Genomic DNA, 8,789 nt, shown 5'->3' on the forward strand with positions numbered 1-8,789 from the left:
TGGCATCTGGCATGAATCCACCTTTGTTCTAACTTCAGGTCCTGTAGTCATCTTAATGGCACAGTATTTTTTACTGTCTGCACCCAGCCATGCCAAGGCAAAAATCTCAGAAATGCAAAAGAAATTGTTCACACAATTTCTGCCTTACAACAGGAGATCTCTGCTCTCAACCTCCAGGAGTGATCTTGGGGAGGTCCCCAGCCAAGGCAGGAATCTCCACACACCCCCCAAGAAGGGTTCTGTTGGAAGAAGTTGCCCCTGGGAAAGGGGACTGGCACTTTCTGGTAGAAAGGGATGGACTGACAGTCACTGGACTCCATGGGTTGCCTCACCATCAGGGGGATCATTCAGGGTGGAAGCACCAGTTGAAGCTCCTCCTGCAGTCGGGGCACTCAAACGGTTTCCCTTACTGGTGAGTCCATTGGTGTCTGGTCAAGGCAGAGCTGAGGGTGAAGTTCTTCCCACACTCCCCACACTTGTAGGGCCTCTCCCCAGTGTAAATGTGCCGGTGGGTGATGAGGGTGGAGTTCTGCCTGAAGCCCTTCCCACAGTCGATGCAGCAGAAAGGGCCTCTCATCCGTGTGCATCCGCTGGTACAGGAGGAGATGTGAGTTAGTCTGAAACGTCTTCCCACATTCCAAGCACTTGTAGGGTCATTCCCCAGTGTGGATGCACTGGTGGGTGCAGAGGGTGGATCTCTGGCTGAAGTTCTTCCACATGTGTAGGGCTGTTCTCCAGTGTGGATGTGCTGGTGCTTGAGGAGGTGGGAGCTCTTCCTAAAGCTCTTCCCACATTCCAAGCCCTTGAAGGGCTTCTCCCTGCTGGGAGGTTGCTCAGGGACCACCAGGTCTGAGCTCCCCTTCAAGCTCCAGTCGCCTTCCTGGCACAGGCTGGGTCTTTCCTCCTCAGAGCATCCAGGGCTGGCTTTGGAGCCCCTCCTGTAGGGGGATCTCCAGGTCGTTTCCTCCCTGCTGCCTTCCTGCGCCGTAGAGCCCTTCAAAACAGCCTCTCCCACCAGGGTCTGCTGGGGGGATTTGTCCTCCGTGCTCTCCGTCCTCAGCTCGGGGCCTGGGGCAGGAAGCAAAAAGGACAGGGAGGGGATTTGCTGCTGGCCCAGAAGGAAGGTCAAGGACATCTCCCCAACCCTGGCCCCAGCAGGATGGCGGCGGCAGCGGGGCTGTCCTGCAGCCGGGGGCCATGCTCGGCTGCCAGAACCAGCACAAGACCGGTCCAAAGGGGCACTGACTTCCTCCTCACCTGCCTGGGGGGCCCGCAGCATCTTCCTCTTCCTCGCAGCCTCCTTCTCCGTCCGCCCAAGTTTTGGGAAGGAGAAATCCTGATGGGGGGGAAAACAAAGGGTTGAGCACATTGGCTTGGGGGTTCCTCATGCCCAAGTCCATCTCTCGAACTCACCAGGCATCCTGTATTCATAAAAACCTCCAAAACACCAAGATTCAGCCAAGAAAAATCCAAACCACTGACATTCAGGTAAAAACCCCCTCAGAAATAGTAAGATTAATGCCCCCCAAACTGCAAAAAGCTAAAGTTCAGCATAAAATATACTCCAAAATATCAAGATTAGCCCAAAACATCTTTCCTAGAAGTTCCCCCTCTCTGGTCTCTCCCCTCTGGGGTTCAGAGGGTCTCCCGTCTGGGATGTTGGCGGTCCCACTTAGTGATGCTGAGAGCGTTCAGGGTACCAAGGGTCCCTTCTCCTCTGACTCTCACCTTCGGGGTGCCACATTCCCAGACATTCCCCATCTCCAGTGTCTGCACTTTGTTGTCCCAGGGATCCCAGGGGTCCCAACTGTCCAGGCTTCCCCTTCTCCATGCTTCCCATTTCAGGTTCCCAGGGGTCCCAGGGCTCCTCCCTCTCTGTGCTCCCCCCTCCAGGCCTCCGGGGCTCCCCCAGCTCCGGCATTGCCCCACTCCGCCCTCCACACTTGGCAGCTCCTGGGCTCCACATCCATCCCCAACACTCCTGGGGGGCCCCCATAACCGCTGTTTCCCCCCCACCAGCACCGGGCTGACAATGGAGTCGGTGGGGCCTGACCCAGCAACACCAACCCCCACAGTGGGGGGGAACCCGTATCCCCCTGCCCACCGCCGGGGGTCTGCCCCCAATCCAGCCCAGCACCCCCAAAAAACACCTCCCGCCCATCCCCAAGAGCCCCCAAAGGCACAACCCTGCACAAGGGCTGGCTGTGCCCAAGGCAACCAAACAGCCCTACAGGCGAGGAGACACCAGAGGCTGCCCCAGGGCAATGAGAGCAGGGAGCGGATCTGGTCCCCTGACACGGGGGCGGGTTCTGGGTTCAGTCTGACCAGGGGCAATTTGGCACCAACAGTATGGCCCTGACTGCTGGCTCGTCACAGGGGGGCCAAGTTCCTTCCTCTCTCCAACCTCCCCCACTCTCCAGGGATAAAGGCATGGGGACACGGAGGGACCCCCACGGCAACCCCGCTCCTGCTCTCCCCCATCCCCTTAGCCCACCTCTCCCACCCCTCTCCTGGGTTGTTCCCTGGTGTGGATGCGCTGGTGTTGGATCAGGTGGGAGCTCTGTCTGAAGCCCTTCCCACATTCCCTACATGTGTAGGGCAGTTCCCCAGTGTGGATGTGCTGGTGGCTGAGGAGGTGGGAGCTCTTCCTAAAGCTCTTCCCACATTCCAAGCACTTGAAGGGCTTCTCCCTGCTGGGAGGCTGCTCAGGGACCACCAGGTTGGAGCTCCAGCTCAAGCTCCTGCCACCTTCTTGGCACAGGTTGGGTCTTTCCTCCTCAGAGTACCCGGGGTTGGCTTTGGAGCCCCTCCTGTGGGGGGATCTCCAGGTCATTTCCTCCCCACTGCCTTCCTTTGCCGTGGAACCCTTCAAAACAGCCTCTCCCACCAGGGTCTGCTGGGGGGATTTGTCCTCTGTGCTCTCCGTCCTCAGCTTGGGGCCTGGGGCAGGAAGCAAAAAGGACAGGGAGGGGATTTGCCGCTGGCCCAGAGGGAAGGTCAAGGACATCCCCCCAACTCTGACCACGGCAGGACAGCGGCGGCAGCGGGGTTGTCCTGCAGCTGAGGGCCATGCTTGGCTGCCAGAGCCAGCACAAGACCAACCAAAAGGGGCACTGACTTCCTCCTCATCTGCCTGGGGGGCCCGCGGCATCTTCCTCGCAGCCTCCTCCTCCATCCGCCCAAGCTTTGGGAAAGAGAAATCCTGATGGGGGGGAAAACAAGGGGTGTGCACATTGGCTTGGGGGTTCCTCCTGCCCAAGTCCATCTCTAGAACTCACCGGGCATCCTGTGACCATAAAAACCTCCAAAAACCAAGATTCAGGAAAAAAACCTCTCAGAAATAGCAAGATGAGCTCCCTCACAAACTGCAAAAAGTTAAGGTTCAGCCAAAAAATTCTCCAAAATATGAAGATTAGCCAAAAAAATGTGGTTTAATTTGGAGGATGAGGGGAGTGAGATAATTTAATGAGCACCTGATTGTGTTGCTATAAATTAATCAAGAGCTGTATTAATGTAGTGTCACTTAAAACTTGCCAGGGCTGTTACTCGAGGTTATCTGACCCTCTGCCACTCCGGGGTTGTTTCTCCAAACCATCAAATCAAGTGTACCAAATGCCCTGGTTGTTTTATCCAACCCAGTGCTCCCCTGCTTCTGCATCTGCTCCTGGCCCTGCCTTTGCTGCTCCCTTGCCTGGGGCAGCGGCTGCAGGGGGGGGATGGCAGCAGCTTCAGTTCCATGGCAATTCCTGGGGGGATCTCAGCCCGGGGGGGACGGGCAGGGACCTGATGGGGATTGACAGGGGCCCAGCAGGGCAGCCAGGGCCTGCAGGGGAAGGCACAGGGAAAACCTGACCCCCCACACTGCCACTGCTGTCTCTGCTCCTCCTTGCAGGCTCCGTGGCCAGGCACAGTTTGTATTCCTGGGTGCCCACCATCTCAGCACTTGGAGTCGCTCAAATCAGTGCCCGCATCTCTGCAGCAAAGCCCCAACTCACCTGGCACACAAGGGATGGAGACAGCACCTTTTTGGGGTTGGGCACTCACAGCTTCGACTGTTCCCCACCACGGGGCTCTCCTTCCTCAGCAGCACCTCTGCCTTGCACTTAGGCTCACCTCAGGGACACCTCTGGGCTCACCTCCGTGCCAGTTCTCAGGCTCACCTCAGGGCCTGGGCTCAAGGACATGAACCTGCAGGGAGGGGACATGATGTGCAAGCTGAGGGCTGCCTGCTTGCACTGGCCTGTGGGCTTCCTTCTCCTTCTATAACCATCCCAGAACTTATCCTGCTTTTCTAATATCACACTGGGCACACTCTGCCTACTGTTCAACTTCCTGTCAATCCACACTCCCAGCTCCATTTCTGCCTGGCTGCTCTCCAGCCACTCTGGTCCCAGCCCAGGGGGCTGCCGGGGTTTCTTGTGGACAAAGGGCAGGACCCAGCCCTTGGCCTGCTTGAACCTCATCCCCTTGCAATCAGCCCATGGATCCAGCTTGGCCAGGTCCCTCTGCAGAGCCCTCCTGCCTTCCAGTACATCAACACACCCCCTAGCTTGGTGTCACCTGCAAATTTACTGATGAAATGCCTGGTTCTGCAAGAGCTGCAGATGCTCAAGGGGCAGCAGGACCAAGTCAGGGGTCTGGGGGGGCCTTGGGGTCTGGGAGGGATGTGGGGGAGCTGGGGAGGGGCTTTGGGGATTGGGGGTAGAAACCAACACAGACCAGTATAGACCAGTACAGACCAGTACCTCCTCACTGCTCCCTGGATCTCTCCTGGAGCTGGGCCACGTTTTCGTGGGACACCTGAGCCCCCCCCAGTGCCCTCCCAGTATAGCCCAGTGCCCCCAGTACAGTCCAGTGTTCCTGTCCCAGGGTGCCTGGGTGATCCCTCTTTGGAGGGTGTGGAAGTGATTTGAGGGGGGGCTGGGGGACATTTGGGGGGATCTGGGGAGTTTGGATGGGGATTTGAGGGTTTTGGGGGGCTTTGGGTGCATTTGGGGGAGTTAAAAGGTCTTGGAGGCATTGGGGGGTCAAAGGGATCTGTAGGGGGAGAGGATTAAATGGAAAAGGTGGGTTGGGGGACATTTGAAGGGGTTAATGGTGCCCTGGGGGGGGGGGGAGAGGAGGGACAGCACCACCAGCAGGTGAGTCCTGAGACCCCCCTGGTGTCCCCAAGACCCTCTTGGTGTCCCCAATTCCCTCCTTAACACCCCAAGACCCCCCTGGTGTCTCCATTTTTCCCAGGGCCTCCCCATGGCCTTAATTCCCCCCTTGGCACCCCCAATTCCACTGTCCCCAAACCCCTCCCCACTGTCCCCAAACCCCATCCCTGATGTCCCCAGCCCTCCATCTCACCCCAGGAGCCCCCCTGGACCCTCTGACCACAAAAACGCCTCCGCCCCTCCCGCTCACAGAAAGGCCAAGGGCATCTGGGGACACACTGGGGACAGTTGAGGGGATTTGGGGGGCACTGGGTGATTACTGGAGGATACTGGGACACACTGGGGGGAACCAGGGGGCACTGGGAGTGACTGGAGGGTTACTGAGGGATGCTGAGAGGGCACTGGCAGGGACTGGGGGAGGTACTGGGGGATTACCAGGACACACGGGGAGACACTGGGATATTACTGGACCATACTGGGGGTTATCGCGTGCTCACTGGAGGATCACTGGGTCATACTGGGGGGCAGTGGGAGGTCACTGGGACACACTGGGTAGTCACTGAGGGGGTTACTGGGCCGTACTGAGGGTCACTGGGAGGTCACTGGGCTATACTGGGGGCACTGGGATCCCCTTACCCGGATTTGGTACATCTTCCCCCCGCACATTGGGTGGCACCCCCAAGACCCTTCTCCTGGGGGCTGGGGGACCCCCTGAACCCCACTGCTGGGCTCTAGAGGACCCCCGGGCCCCCCTCTCTGTGGGGTCTCTGTGTACTGAGTGTTGGGGATCTCTGGGGTTCGGGGGGGTCACTGGGATCCCCTTTCCCTGGGGTTGGTTCGCTGGGCCGGCAGGGGCACTGTGGTGAGAAAAGGAATGGCGGATCGCGCAGAGCCTCATGGACGTTGCAGTTCCCTCTTTAGTACTCCACCGGCGCGCCTGCACAGTGCAGGCAGGGCGTTGGTAAAGCCCTCTCCCCCCCCTTCCCCGCTGGTTCCAGACCTGGGTTCTGACCCTCAGGAACCCCCGAACCCCTTGGCTAAACCGTCCCGAGCCCTCCAGCCTTTCCACCCACAGTCGCGCTCCCCTCAGCCTCCGAGGGGATCCCCAGAGCCCCGCTCTCCCGCAGGCCCCGCAAGCTCCCAGTGCAGCACGAACCCAGTGCCATCATCGTTTCCCAGCAGCCAACACAGTGCTTTGCACGGGCAATGCCTTTACTTACCCTCGTTGCAGTCAATCAGGGCGCGACCGCACCCTCCGCCCACCCGCCCGCCCGCCGCGCTCCCGTCAGGAATGTTTGCACAGGCGGTGCCGCAGCACCCTCAGCCTTAACTGAACCTGGTTTTACCTCATGAAATCTTTGATCTCTGTTAGCCAAACCACTCTTTCCTTCCCCAATTGTCTTGTCCCTTTTAGGGGGGGGGGTCATAGCAGCCCTTTGCACTTGAGCGGACTGAGGTTTCTACCACAAAGGGCCAGTCCCCTTTCCCAGGGGCAGGTTCTGCCAACAGAACCCTTCCGGGGGGGGTGGTAGAGGGGAGGTGTGGAGATTCCTGCCTTGGCTGGGGACCCCCCCAAGGTCACTTATCGAGATTGAGAGCAGAGATCTCCCTATGAGCGTTGGTCTGGGGGAGTTCCATCCATCTCTAATTAAGAATTATTGCTTTTGTACCAGTTTCAGTAGAATTGCTTCAACAATTGCTTTAGCGTAGAGCACTGTCCTATCTTATCCTGTACTCCTGGTAGTTTTAGTGTTTGTATTGTGCAGTAAATAATTCTGATGAAGATCTTTTGTCTGATCATTTGTAACCGTAAATAACTCATTTCTATTGATGCCTTAAGCCCCTAATGGTTTTTTATTTTTCTAATATTGGTAAGCCTTATAAGTTTTATAAGTAGATTCTAAAAGCAGCAACGCTCCCTCCTTTGTCCCTTGTCCCTTATCCCTTATCCCTTTCCCTCTAGTACCCTTGTTTACACATTCCTTAACCCTCTTACCCCATTCCATGCTCCCTATATCAATCCTACTCCTGAAATCAGTAGAAATGTTTAGTCTTTTGTCAAGGCAAGGCCTAGATTGTTGGCAGAACAGCATATCAGGGCCTAAACCACAGAACACGGTCAAAAAATGGGTAACTATGTACCCTTTGTACTCTGAGGGAGATGAAGGTGGGATGAATAGGGGGTCCAGAAATGCACCCCAGACCCATTTTAAGGGGATGGACCCGGGGCGGACCAGAATAAAGGCCACAGGGTGGACACATCTGGGATTGGATGGATGGTATTATAAAATGTAACCTCTTGGGCACAGGGGCGCGCGTCTTGTAACATCTTAGCCTTGGCAAATAAACCCTTTCTTATCTCACCCCTAATTAACTGCTCTAGAGATTTTTTCAGCACCCAAATCCCACGGCAACACTATCAATAGATCTGATTTGCCATCATTAAAACCTGGGGGACAAAAGTCATTCAGTCACAGTCCTGTAATTCTTCTAAACTGAAAGTGTTGGCATAATCCAAGATTGAGATTGGATCCAGCAGCCCCCAGTACCCCACAGTAAGTTGGGAGCTCAGGGGGGCCACCTGCCTTTGCTAGCCCCCTGTGCCCAATAACCCTTATGGGACCATCTGACCCACCAGACCACCCTCCCTTTTCCATGGTTCTCCCTGTTACTTCCACTTTTCAATAGTCCCCTCAATCCCCAGCTTCCCCCCCGGATTACTCTGGGGGTCCCAACCCCCATTTTTTCCTTCTCCCACATCTTCCACTTCATCCCTCCAATCCCCAGCTCCCTCCAACTCAGTTTGGGGTCCCAGCACCCCCAAAAAAGGGGTTAGGTGGGATCCTGAGTGGGCTCTGAGTATGTTTGGGGGGTTCTCCGGGGCCTGTGGAGAGGTTTAGGGGGGTCCTAGCACTTTTTGGGGTGAGTTGTATACCTTTTAAGGGGCAGGTGCCCCACCATGACTTTCCCAGAGCAGGTTGACACAGGGGGAACAAAGAGGGGCCCCCATTCCTGATCCATCCCAGGCTGGTTCTGCCCCCCCCAAACTCAGCTCCACCCCTTGGGATCCCCCCAAGGCCCTCCCCCACTGCTCCCCAATAACTTGGACTGGGGAGAACTGGGAAGCTTTACTGGGATCACTGGGAGCAGCTGGGTAGAGGCAGAGTGACAGCAGGGGAGAGGGGGACACACAACCCCCACAAAATCCTCGTGGGGATGGGGGGGGGTCCAGGCTGGGTCCGAGGCCCCAGGGAGGGGCTGCGGCCGCTGCCGGCTCAGGAGCTCTGTGGGGAGAGAAAAGGGAGTGACACCGGGGTGGGGGGACGGGGGACACTGGGATACACCGAGACCTGGACTGGATCCAGTGGGACCAGAACTGGGGAACAGGGATCATACTGGGAGCACCTAGCAGCATGTTGGAGGCAACTGGGATATACTGGGAGTGGCTGGGAGTGACTGGAACCATAGTAGGGATGACTGGAAGCAACTGGAACCACGCTGGGGGGCCCTGGGATCCTACTGGGAGCAGTTGGGCTCTTGCTAGGGTCATACTGGGATCATACTGAGAATGACTACAATAATACTGGGAGTGTGTGAGAGGGACTGCAGCCATACTGGGGATGAGTGGGA

General features: G+C 57.1%; 1 long non-coding RNA gene across 1 annotated transcript in view; it reads right to left on the minus strand.

Moving 5' to 3' along the window:
- The window catches only part of LOC113940078, a 3,739-nt gene extending 3,195 nt beyond the window's left edge, over window positions 1–544 (minus strand). Inside the window, exon 1 of the long non-coding RNA XR_003525403.1 lies at window positions 172–544. This is a non-coding gene — a long non-coding RNA (uncharacterized LOC113940078). The remainder of the gene's footprint in view (window positions 1–171) is intronic.
- Between the last annotated feature and the right edge of the window lie 8,245 nt (window positions 545–8,789).

This window comes from Corapipo altera, unplaced genomic scaffold (genome assembly GCF_003945725.1).
Source record: "Corapipo altera isolate COAL_440 unplaced genomic scaffold, ASM394572v1 61211, whole genome shotgun sequence".
Classification (NCBI taxonomy): domain Eukaryota; kingdom Metazoa; phylum Chordata; class Aves; order Passeriformes; family Pipridae; genus Corapipo; species Corapipo altera.